The sequence below is a fragment of the Amblyraja radiata genome, chromosome 34 (genome assembly GCF_010909765.2).
Source record: "Amblyraja radiata isolate CabotCenter1 chromosome 34, sAmbRad1.1.pri, whole genome shotgun sequence".
Classification (NCBI taxonomy): domain Eukaryota; kingdom Metazoa; phylum Chordata; class Chondrichthyes; order Rajiformes; family Rajidae; genus Amblyraja; species Amblyraja radiata.
In genome coordinates, this window is record NC_045989.1 from 8,443,410 (window position 1) to 8,455,172 (window position 11,763).

The 11,763-nt window shown below is 45.2% G+C and overlaps 1 protein-coding gene across 1 annotated transcript in view; it reads right to left on the reverse strand.

The window, feature by feature from the left end:
* Window positions 1–11,347, reverse strand: part of sv2b (synaptic vesicle glycoprotein 2B) — a 144,248-nt gene extending 132,901 nt beyond the window's left edge. The window contains exon 1 of the mRNA XM_033050706.1: window positions 11,141–11,347. The gene's annotated coding sequence lies outside the window, so the exon portion shown is untranslated. The remainder of the gene's footprint in view (window positions 1–11,140) is intronic.
* Window positions 11,348–11,763: the final 416 nt, after the last annotated feature.

Below are 11,763 nucleotides of genomic sequence, written 5' to 3' on the forward strand. Positions count from 1 at the left end.
TTTTTATGTACAAAGATTTGCTTTGCAATCTTTCCACAATCCTCCCTGCAGCAGGGTGACCAAAACTGAACGCAACACTCAAACACAGCCTCGTCGACATCTTGTACAAATGGAACTTCAGTTTTAACCAGGTAGACACAGACATCCTGAAGTTGCTGCCAGATTCATGGCATTGTGACAGCTAGTAGCCAAAGTGTCACTGATCACTGAGCATTGCATCCCATGCTTATTGAAATACCTGCAACTCACAGGAGAACCCATCCAAGTCCTAAAACAGGATGGAAGTGGCATAAGCAACATATGAACATGTGGAAATAGGGGGTGATACAAAGAACAGGTCTGCACATAGAATGAAGATGCTGAACTGGAAGAAGAGGTCCCACATCTTCACAATGTTCAATGTCAGTTACTTGGCTATTTAAAACCCTACAAATTACAATCCTACAATTGTTTTTAGCAACCAACTGGGTTGGGAGGAAGATCTCAATTTGAAAAGGTTCATGGCCAGGAACTACTTCTTCTTCTATGTGGTGTTTTTTGGCGGTTGGCAAACAACTTTTTTGGTGCATTACCGCCACCAACTGGCATGGAGTGTGGATCAAACAACACCATTACATATACTAATAACCTATATCCTTCCGAACAAATTGGTTACCCTAAGAAAATGCAACAGGATTTGATAGCACTTATATGAACTTCCTTGCAAAATATCTACCAAATCAAATTGTATTCTTTCTTTTCTGAACTGCTCACTCATCCGTTCTCTCTCCTCCTCATACCTCTCACAATGTACAATGACATGCTCTATTGTCTCTTCTTGCCCACAGTATTCACATCTATGGCCAGGAACTAGGTTGTATTCATTTTATATATAGTCTGATTTCTTAAAAGTAATTGGCAATCTGGTGTTGAAGATGCCAGAATTATATCGACAAAATACTTCCAAGAACAAAATGAGTTTTTGCAATCTTCACATTTGTTTATGTAGCACAGTCTCAAAAGCTGGACTTGACAAGCAAGTCTTAAAATTAAGCTTTTGCTTTAGTTTAGAGATACAGCGCGGAAACAGGCCCTTCGGCCCCCCCGAGTCCGCACCGACCAGCGATCCCCGCACACTAACATTATCCCACACACACAAGGCTAAGAACAATGTGCACATCATCAAAGACCCATATCATCCTGGCCACATACTCATCTCACCACTGCCATCGGGAAGAAGGTACAGGAGCTTGAGAACTGTAACGGCCAGGTTCAGGAACAGCTTCTTCCCTACAGCCATCAGGCTATTAAACACTATAACCTCATAAGCTCTGAACTACAATAGACTATTATTATTATTATTATTATTATTATTATTATTATTGCACTGTTATTGTTTGTTCTTTTTTTCTGAGTTTTTGTTATATTATTTATTATGATTACATATTCTGTTGTGCTGCAGCAAGTAATAATTTCATTGTTCTATCTGGGACATATGACAATAAAACACTCTTGACTCTATATCAAGCCAATTCATCTATTAACCTGTACATCATTGGAGTGTGAGAGAAAACCAAAGATCTCGGAAAAAACCCTCGCAGGTCAAGGGGAGAAAGAACAAACTCCCTACAGACAAGCACCCGGATTCAGGATCGAACCCTGGTCTCCGCCACTGCAAGTCCTGTAAGGCAACAACTCTACCGCTGCACCACCATGGTCATAGCCACAAGGAGCTGAAGGGTAGCTTCTGGAAGCTTTTGAGTATTATTTTCTTTACATTCCTGATTACAATCTGAGCTAGTAAATTTTATATACGTTATTTTAACATAACATCAATATGTTTCTCCTAGAGTCTTGGAGTCATATAGTGTGGAAACGGGCCCTTCAGCCCAACCTGCCCACATTGACCAACATATCCCATCTACACTAGCCCAATTGCCTGCGTTTGGCCCATATCCCTCTAAACCTGTCCTATCCATGTACCTGTTCAAAAAGGAACTGCAGATGCTGGAATATCGAAGGTACACAAAATTGCTGGGGAAACTCAGCGGGTGCAGCAGCATCTATGGAGCGAAGGAAATAGGCGACGTTTCGGGCCGAAACGTCACCTATTTCCTTCGCTCCATAGATGCTGCTGCACCCGCTGAGTTTCCCCAGCAATTTTGTGTACCTATCCATGTATCTATCTGATTGCTTCTTAAATGCTGCTAAAGTCCCTGTCTCAACCATACTCTCCAGCAGCTCATGCCATTAACCCACCACCTTTTGTGTGAAAAGTCACCCCTCAGATTCCTATAAAATCTATCCCCTGATGAATATTTATCACTCAGACAGCACCATAAATATAATTCATTTGGTTATTATCACATTTCTGTTTATGTGACGGTTATGCATAAATTAGTTGCTGTAATTGCTACCTCAGTGCCAACGGTTCCAAAAATTGTTTGGAATAAATATTGGGAGATCAATAAATTGTGAAATCCGGTACAAACATGTTAGGGTTTTATATTTCTCTGTAACATTTTGACGAAAATTGGCATTGTGGTTTTAGCATGAATTCTATTGCTTAGAGTGGGATTTAGTGTTTTGTTTGTGCCACTGATCAGACTCTGCAATAATTTGGAACACTTTGCTATCTAAGTGCATTTTGATTAAACTGCTTTAATTTCAGAACCATTATGCCAGAGTGTACGTTTATGCTCCAGGCTACTTAGACATTCCTGAAGGGTACTATTGACAACTTTCATGTGAAAGTAAATGTTTTCCTCCTGAGAGATGATAGTCATATTTTATTACAGCTTAAATAAGCAGTTTTTTTTGTGCTGGGCTGTAGTCAGTCTTTGATTAACGGCACAACCCTTGATTACATTTTTGTTGCCGTTCTCCCTGAGGAATTATTTTTTTTGCTTTCTTCTGGATTATTCTGCCTGTTTTTATCCAACTACCTATTTCTTTCTGCTGTTCTGCAAATTCCTCCACCCACATGCTCGGTGACGCAGGGGGCGAGTTGCTGCCTTACAGCGTCAGAAATCCAGATTTCATCCTTGAATCTCGGTTCTTTCTGAACGGAGTTTGCACGTTCTCACTTTAACCTTGTGGGTTTTCTCCGGGTGCTCCGATTTCCTCTCAAGGCCAATCAAAGTCCTTGAGAGGAACCTCCAAAGACATGCAGGTTTGTCAGTTAGTAATTGGTAATATTTGGTAAATTGTCCTTAGTGTGTAGGATAGTGCTAGTGTACGGGTGATCACTGGTCGATGCGGACTCGGTTGTCCAAATGGCCTGTTTCCACACTGGCAGTCTAAACTAAACTAAACACGCGTGAAACAGTTTCGGATGAACCTATCATAGAAACATTAAAAATAGGTGACAGAGTAGACCATTTGGCCCTTCGAGCCGGCACCGCCATTCAATATGATCATGGCTGATCATCCAAAATCAGTACCCAGTTCCTGTTTTTCCCCATATCCCTTGATTCCGTTAGCACTAAGAGCTAAAACTAGCTCTCTCTTGAAAACATCCAGTGAATTGGCCTCCTGCTTTCTGTGGCAGAGAATTCCACAGATTCACAACTCTCTGGGTGAAGATGTTTTTCCTCATCTCAGTCCTAAAAGGCCTACCCCTTCTTCTTAAACTGTGACCCCTGGTTCTGCACTCCCCCAACATCGGGAACATTTTTCCTGCATCTAGCCTGTCCAATCCCTTAAGAATTTTATATGTTTCTAGAAGATTCCCTCTCATCCTTCTAAATTCCATGAATACAAGCCCAGTTGACCCATTCTTTCATCATATGTCAGTCCCGCCATCCTAATCTGACACCATTCAGATAATAATCTGCCTTCTTGTTCTTGCCACCAAAGTGGATAACCTCACATTTATCCACATTATACTGCATCAGCCCACTCACCCAACCTATCCACGTCACCCTGCACATAGCATCCTCCTCGCAGCTCACACGGCCACCCAGCTTTGTGTCATCCGCAAACTTGGAGATGTTACATTTAATTCCCTCGTCTAAATCATTAATATATATTGTAAATAATTGGGGTCCTAGCACTGAGCCCTGCGGCACCCCACTAGTCACTGCCTGGCATTCTGAAAAGGACCCGTTAATTCCTACTCTTTCCTTCCTGTCTGTCAACCAGTTCTCTATCCATGTCAATACCCTATCCCCAATGCCATATGCTCTAATTTTGCACACTAATCTCTTGTGTGGGACCTTGTCAAGGGCTTTTTGAAAGTCCAGATACACCTCTGGCTCTCCCTTATCCATTCTAGTTGTTACATCTTCAAAAATTCCAGAAGATTAGTCAAGCATGATTTCCTCTTCATAAATCCATGCTGACTTTGACCGATCCTATCGCTGCTTTCCAAATGCAGTCCAATCCAATCAATAACCTGCTGCTGGCAAACCAAGCAAAGCTGAACATGGGCTCTCAAAGCTCATCAGTCACCCGAGAAGCCATAGAATTGGAGTGAATAAATGTTACCACTGATCACCCAAGACACCATCGAAAGGAGAAGTTAGCAGAACTCATGAAAGTCCAAATTCAGTGAGAAATTGCTATCACACACAGTCTCTTGGCCCAGAGCAGGTGAATCGAGCACCAGAGGACATAGGTTTAAGGTGAAGGGGGAAAGATTTAATAGGAATCTGGGGGGTAACCTTTTCACACCACGTGCAGTGGGTGTATGGAGCGAGCCGCCAGAGGAGGTAGTTGCGGCAGGGACTACAGCACATTTAAGAAACAATTAGACAGGTACATGGATAGAACAGGTTTAGAGGGATATTGACAAAAACAAAGGCAGGTGGGACTCGCGTAGATGGGGCATGTTGGGCGGAGTGGGCAAGTTGGACCGAAGGGCCTGTTTCATACTGTATGGCTCTATGACACTGTGATACTTTCCACAATGCCCAAGGGCTAAACTATCTTCAAAGTTATAATGTAGGAAACCAAGCGGCAAACTTGCAGTTAACAAACTCTCACAAAGAGCAGCGTGACACTAACCCAGATCAAATGTCTTAGCCATGTCAAATGAGGGTTAATTATTGCCCAGGACATTTGAGCTAATTCCTCTGTCCTTCTGTCTGTCAAGTCTGAGTTGGATGATCAGCCATGATCATATTGAATGGCGGTGCAGGCTCGAAGGGCCGAATGGCCTACTCCTGCACCTATTTCCTACGTTTCTGTGTTTCTTGGAAATGGCCCCATTGGATCATTTCCTAAGCAATAGAGTCAGCTTCATCGGAAAACCAGCAATTTTTACAATGTACCATTTCCTGACGAATACAGGAGGTGTTGGCCTGGACATATAGCTCAAAGAACAGTGTGGCACATGACCCTTCGGCCCACCATGTCCATGCCAAACATGATGCCAGCTTAAATTAATCTCCTCGGCACACAGTCCATGTCCCTCCACTTCCTCCATCGAAAAGCCTCTTAAATGTCACTATCATGTCTGCCTCCACCACCACCCCTGGCAGTGGTTTCCAGGCACCCACCACTGTATGTATGAAAAAACTTGCCCCGCACATCTCCTTTAGACTTTGCCCCTTTTACCTTAACGTTTTGCTCTCTGGTCTTTGATATTTTCACCCTGGGAGAAAGGATGTAACTGTCTAAGTGTTGGCGCGGTGGCGCAGCGGTAGAATTGCTGCCTCACAGTGCCAGAGACCCGTTTGATCCTGACTACGGGTGCTGTCTGAGCGGAGTTTGTACTGTACGTTCCCCTCGTGACTGCGTGGGTTTTCTCCGGGTGCTCTGGCTTCTTCCCACACTCCAAAGACGTACCAGTTTGTAGGCTAATTGGCTTGGTAAAAATTGCAAATTGTCCCGTGTCTGTAGGATTCTTAATGTGGGTGGATCGCTGGTCAGCGTGGGCTCAGTGGGCCGAACGGCCTGTTTCCATGCTGTATCTCTGAAACTAAAACTAAAACCTCTCATAGGAGTGGAATAACATTTTGCCTTCATTCAACATTTTCCACGACTCTTTCAAATATACACAGATTTTCAAATATACACAGATTCGATGGTCATTGATAGAAAACAGCCGCATTTCTTCCCTTAAGAGAAGGTTTTTTTGGCCTTCCATCTCAGCAATGTGATGGATGTTTATGTAAATTATGTTGTGTCTTGGGTCTATTTGTTTGTAATGTATGGCTGCAGAAACGGCATTTCGTTTGGACCTCAAGGGGTCCAAATGACAATAAATTGAATTGTATTGTATTGTACTACATAGTTCACTAAGTGAACTAAGAGAGGATTTTGCAATTTCTGTTGATACGCTTATTTTTTCCCTCTCTAATTATTTAACATTGAAGAGGCTGAAAGAGTCTGACGCTATATTAGACCTCTGTAGGACCAATGTTAGATATACGTGTGCTGGTGCCGCTAATGACTGCATTAACCTTGTGCCTCTGCCATTGTTGAAGATCTCTGCATGGATGCATTGTCAACACTGCAGCGGTGTCGAGTTGCAGGTTTCAAAGCAGTTCACCCTCTGGGTCGTGGCTAGACTGTTTTGTGTTGCATCAGTTTTCATGGCACTGCCTCAGTGCTGCACCCAGTTCGTGGCTATATCTCTTGGCTGCTAAGCCAGTAACTTCAATTGATGATCCAGATTAAAACGGGTCAAAATGCCAAGGTATTAGGAAATTTAAATACAATGAATTTGTAATCTGGAATTTAAGAAAAAGAAACAAGCACCTGTAATGTTTACAATGAAACTACACTGGTAACGGAGGAGGTCTGAAAGAATTATTGGGAGAGAGGGTTGTTCAGCTTAGTTTAGAGATATAGCATGGAAACAGGCCCTTCTGCCCAGCGAGTCCACATCGACTATCAATCACCCATTCACATTAATTCTATGTTATCACACTTTCTCAACCACTCCCTGCACACTAATGCCCCTGTCCCACTTAGGAAACCTGAACGGAAACCTCTGGAGACTTTGCGCCCCAACTAAGGTTTCCGTGCGGTTGCCGGAGGTTTTTGTCGGTCTCCCTTCCTGCTTCCACTACCTGCAACCTCCGGCAACCACCTGCAACCTCCGGGAACCGCACGGAAACTTTGGTTGGGGCGCAAAGTCTCCAGAGGTTTCCGTTCAGGTTTTCTAAGTGGGACAGGGGCTTCAGGGTAAATTTACAGAGGGCCAATTAACCTGCAAGCCCACATGCCTTTGGGATGTGGGAGGAAACCGGAGCACCCGGAGGAAACCCACGCTATCCAAAACTCCACACAGACAGCACGTGAGGTCATAATGGAAACCAACAACTCTACCTGTTGCCCCAAAATGAGCTGCTCAAAAATTAGATTGATATCCTTTGGCATTTAAGGGAATGAGAGGTGATCTTATTGAAAGATATTAAATCCTTAGGGGTAATGACACAGAAGATATTTGGTGGCTTCCACTGGTCAGATAATGTCAAAGTAGGGGACACAGTGACAAGCTTAGCGGGGCACTCATGCAAAACTGGAAAGGAAGAACTTCTTGCTGAGAGTGATGGTGAATCTTGGAATTCTCTGCCGCAGAGGGTTGTGGATCATCAAGGAGAACTTGAAAGGGGGGAGTGAAAGATCAGAAATCTGAGTTCCTCGGGGAAAGGGAGCTGAAGAGGTGAGGCCCGGCTATTGCATGATCATTGCTGTTCCTGCCTTTCAATATGATCACCATTTATCATATTGAATGGATTGCGGGGCCAAGTGGCTTACGCATGGAGTGATACAGCACAGAAACAGGCCCTTTGGCACAACTTCCCCGTCTACACTAGTCCCACCTGTCTGCATTTGCCCCATCTTGCTCGCCACCTTTCCTATCTAGGTATATGTCCAATTGTCTTTTAGATGTTCTAGTATCTGCCGTCTATGTGAAAAAAGTTTTGGGCAACAAGGTGGCGCAGCGGTAGAGTTGCTGCCTTACAGCGCTTGCAGCACCGGAAACCTGGGTTCGATCCTGACCATGGGTGCTGTCTGTACTGAGTTTGTACGTTCTCCTCTTGACCTCGTGGGTTTTTTCCGCGACCTTCGGTTTCCGCCCACACTCCAAAGACGTACCGGTTTGTAGGTTAATTGTCTTGGTATAAGTGCAAATTGTCCCTAGTGTGTGTAGAGATAGTGTTAATGTGCGGGGATCGCTGGCCGGTGCGGGCTCGGTGGGCCGAAGGCCCTGTTTCCGCGCTGTATCTCTAAACTAAAAAAAATTAAAGTTGTCCCTCAAGTTCCTATTAAATCTTTTCCCTCTCACTCTAAACCTATGTCCTCTGGTGATAGACCCAAAATGCTGGAGCAACACAGCGGCGATAGGCAGCATTACTGGAGAAAAGGAATAGGTGGCATTTCAGGTAGAGACGGTGTAATCAAGCAACTGCAGTTCCTTCCTACACAACATATCCTCTGGTTCTCGATTCCCCAACTCTGGGTAAAAGTGTAAAAGAGTAAAAGGCTCCACTGTTTCCTTACAATATCATATTGTCCTTCCGGGCTTGTGGGAAAAACCTCTGTGGTTCACTGAAGCCCAATAGAACCTGCAGCCCAAATTCATTCTGAACCCTGTGACCCCCAGACCCATAGCAATGTGGTGGACTCTTATCTATACCATGTGGGAGATTGCAACCTTCACGTGGTCCCTGGTCCCTGTTTCGACGAATGCAATCAACCTGGCGTTGCACAATCAAATAAGATCAAATAGAACAAGTTGTCCTACAACTTTAGGCTGTGCACGCCATACGCAAGAAGTTCTATACCATAAAATGGCCCAGAAAAACTTCCAGTTCAAGGGCAAGAAATGACTTTGCCTATGAATAAATGAATGCTCTTAAGACAGTGGAATTGATTGTAGACTTTAGGAGAGCTCCCCCTCCCCTCCCCCCACTCACCATCAACAACACCACAGTCACATCTCTAGAGTCATTTAAGTTCCGTGGAACCATCATCTCCAGGGACCTTAAATGGGAGGTCACCGTCGACTCCACCATCAAAAAGGCCCAACAGAGGATGTACATCCTGCGGCAGCTGAGGAAACACAATCTGCCACAGGCAATGATGGTCCAGTTTATACCGCCATCATAGAGTCTTGTCCTCGCCTTCTCCATCATGGTCTGGTTTGGCTCAGCCACCAAGCATGACATCCGGAGGCTGCTGCAAATCGTTCGATCAGCCGAGGAGGTTGTTGGCTGCAACCTTCCCCCCATCGATGAACTGTACACTGCAAGGGCCAGGAAGCGAGCGGGTAAGATCAACTCTCACCCTGGCCACAAACTCTTTGAATCACTTCCCTCTGCAAGGCGACTCCGGACTGTCAAAGCCGCCACAGCCAGACATAAAAACAGCTTTTTTTCCACGAGCAGTAGCTCGTGGAAAATGTTTTAATATAATGTTCTATTCTTTATTGTTTACAGTTTGCTTGCGAGCAAAGCACCAAGGCAAATTCCTTGCATGTATACACACTTGGCTAATAAAATGTATTCAATTCAATTCCTGCAGGATTAGTGCCAGATCTGCTTCTGTGTCAGAACTGTACCAATGCCAAGTCAGGCAGTTACTTTAATCAAAAAGCAAAAAAAACTCCAAGTGGTGGAAATCTGAAAAAGGTATAGAAAATGACCAGAATGTCAGACAGCATCTGTGGAGAGGAAAATGTGTGTAAAATTATGAGACAGAGTAGGCAGTCAGAACCTATTTCCTAGAATGGAAATATGAAATACTCAAGGGTAAAGGTGAGAGGGACAAAGTTTAAAGGAGATGTGCGCGGCAAGTTTATATTTACACAGAGGGTGGTGAGTGGCTGGATTACCCTGCGGGGGTGGTTGGAGGCTGATAAAATAGTGGCATTTAAGACATTTTCGATAAATACATAGATGTGCATGGAATGGAGGGATATTGATCATGTGCAGGCAGATAAGACTTGATCTTGGCATCATGTTTGACACACACATTGTGGGCCAAAGGGCCTGTACTGTACTGTTCTAAGTTCTATGTTACAGAACTTTCATTGGGACACTTTGGTTGTCCTGAGACGTTAACTGCTTCCTGCTCCATAGATGCTGTCTATGTGGAATTTCCAATATTTCAGACCCCCCCCCCCCCCCAGTGGTATCGGAGGTGAATACTGATGATGCAGGATTTATCGGCATAACTAGGAAGGCTGTGCATAAGATTGAAGAGGGCAGGGTGACGGAATTAGCAAACCAGCAAAACTATAAAATCAATATCCCTCTCAATCAAAAGACTGCAGATGCTGGGAATCTAAAAATGGAACAAAGGTTGGAAAAACTCAGCAGGTCAGTCAGCACCTGTGGGGAGGAAGAGAGAGTGGAGGGAGACACAGTCGATCATTCTTGTCAATTAAAACAATAACTCTGTTTCTCTCTTTCTCTGAGAAAACCGGGCGAGTTTTCCGCTGCATTTTCTGTCTGTATATCAATATTCTACCCGAGGCAGAGGGAATACCCTGTGTTGTCACCACCAGTGCCTCTACTGTGTGTGAACAGAATCATCCGCACCGAACCGTGACCTTGTTGTTTTAGAAACCCGGTGGCGTCTGTGGAGAAGGGGGGGGGGGGGGGGAGGGTTTTGGACTAAAGAGGGGGGGAAAGGGACGCTTCGGACTGGGGAAACATTTGAGCCCTGCCCTGCCCTGCCCTGCACCAAACGGCGGAGGATGGATTGTCCCAGTAGTGTCCTACTCCCTTTGCACGGATGGTACCGACTGTAGCCCAGCACCACATCGTCCCACACGGGGGAGGGGAGCGACTACCTGCCTCCATAAACACCTCACCTGCTGTCTGCTGCGAGGTTTTATGGAGGCAGGTAATATCAGCGTTAATATCATCCCATCGCCGAGGTACAAGGTCTGAAACCTAACACCAAATACATGTCTACAAAGAACCGCAACGTACAGTATTAGTTGGATATTCATCTCCAAGCTTATTTTTCTAAGACTCCCACATCATGAATGTAAAGACAGCGACATATATACATAATTTGACCATTTGACCAAATCGCACACTCTATAAAACAAGTTAGCATCCTCTGGTCTGACTCGTTTAAGTTTTACAGCGAGGAGGGAATCTCCTCTTGTGGGTGGCTGACATCAATATCAATTTAGCTGCAAGGGGCCAGAGTAAAATACGAGATAGATGGCCAGAGGCACCTGTCGACTCACCGCAATAAACACGATGACAGCATCTCCTACTTCACAGCGGGCTGGGACACGGGCAAGACGGTCGGTCGGCCGGGAGGGGAAAGAGAGGGGGCAAAGGAAAGATGTGACCCCGTTAAATCGAGCGAGTGAGCCGGGTCCCGGGAGCGTAACCGAGCGGAGCGGACAGCGCTCGCTAACTCTCCTCTCCTCTCCTCTCCTCTCCTCGCCGCCGCTGCGAGGAACAGCCAGGAGGTGGGAGGAGGTGGGAGGAGGAGCGAGGGGGAGGAGGAGGCAGGGCAGGGAGCAAAGGATTTGCCGTCTCTCTGCAAACGATCCCGGAAGATAAATCGGAAATCTAGGACGCTGTGTGTGTGTGTGTCTGGCGAAGCGCGTTGACACACCTCGAGTGATGGTGAAGAGAGGCACAGAAAATGCTGGAGTCACTCAGCGGGACAGGCAGCATCTCTGGAGACAAGGAATGGGTCGAGACTGAGGGTCAGGGGGAGAGAGAGGGGGAGACACAGAGATAAGGAAGGGTAGGTGTGAATATGAGACGGGTTTAACTCCTTCCGAGCAAGGAAGAAATGGTGCAATATCATTTCTTGTGTAGGAAGGAACTGCAGATGCTGGTTTACACAGACGGT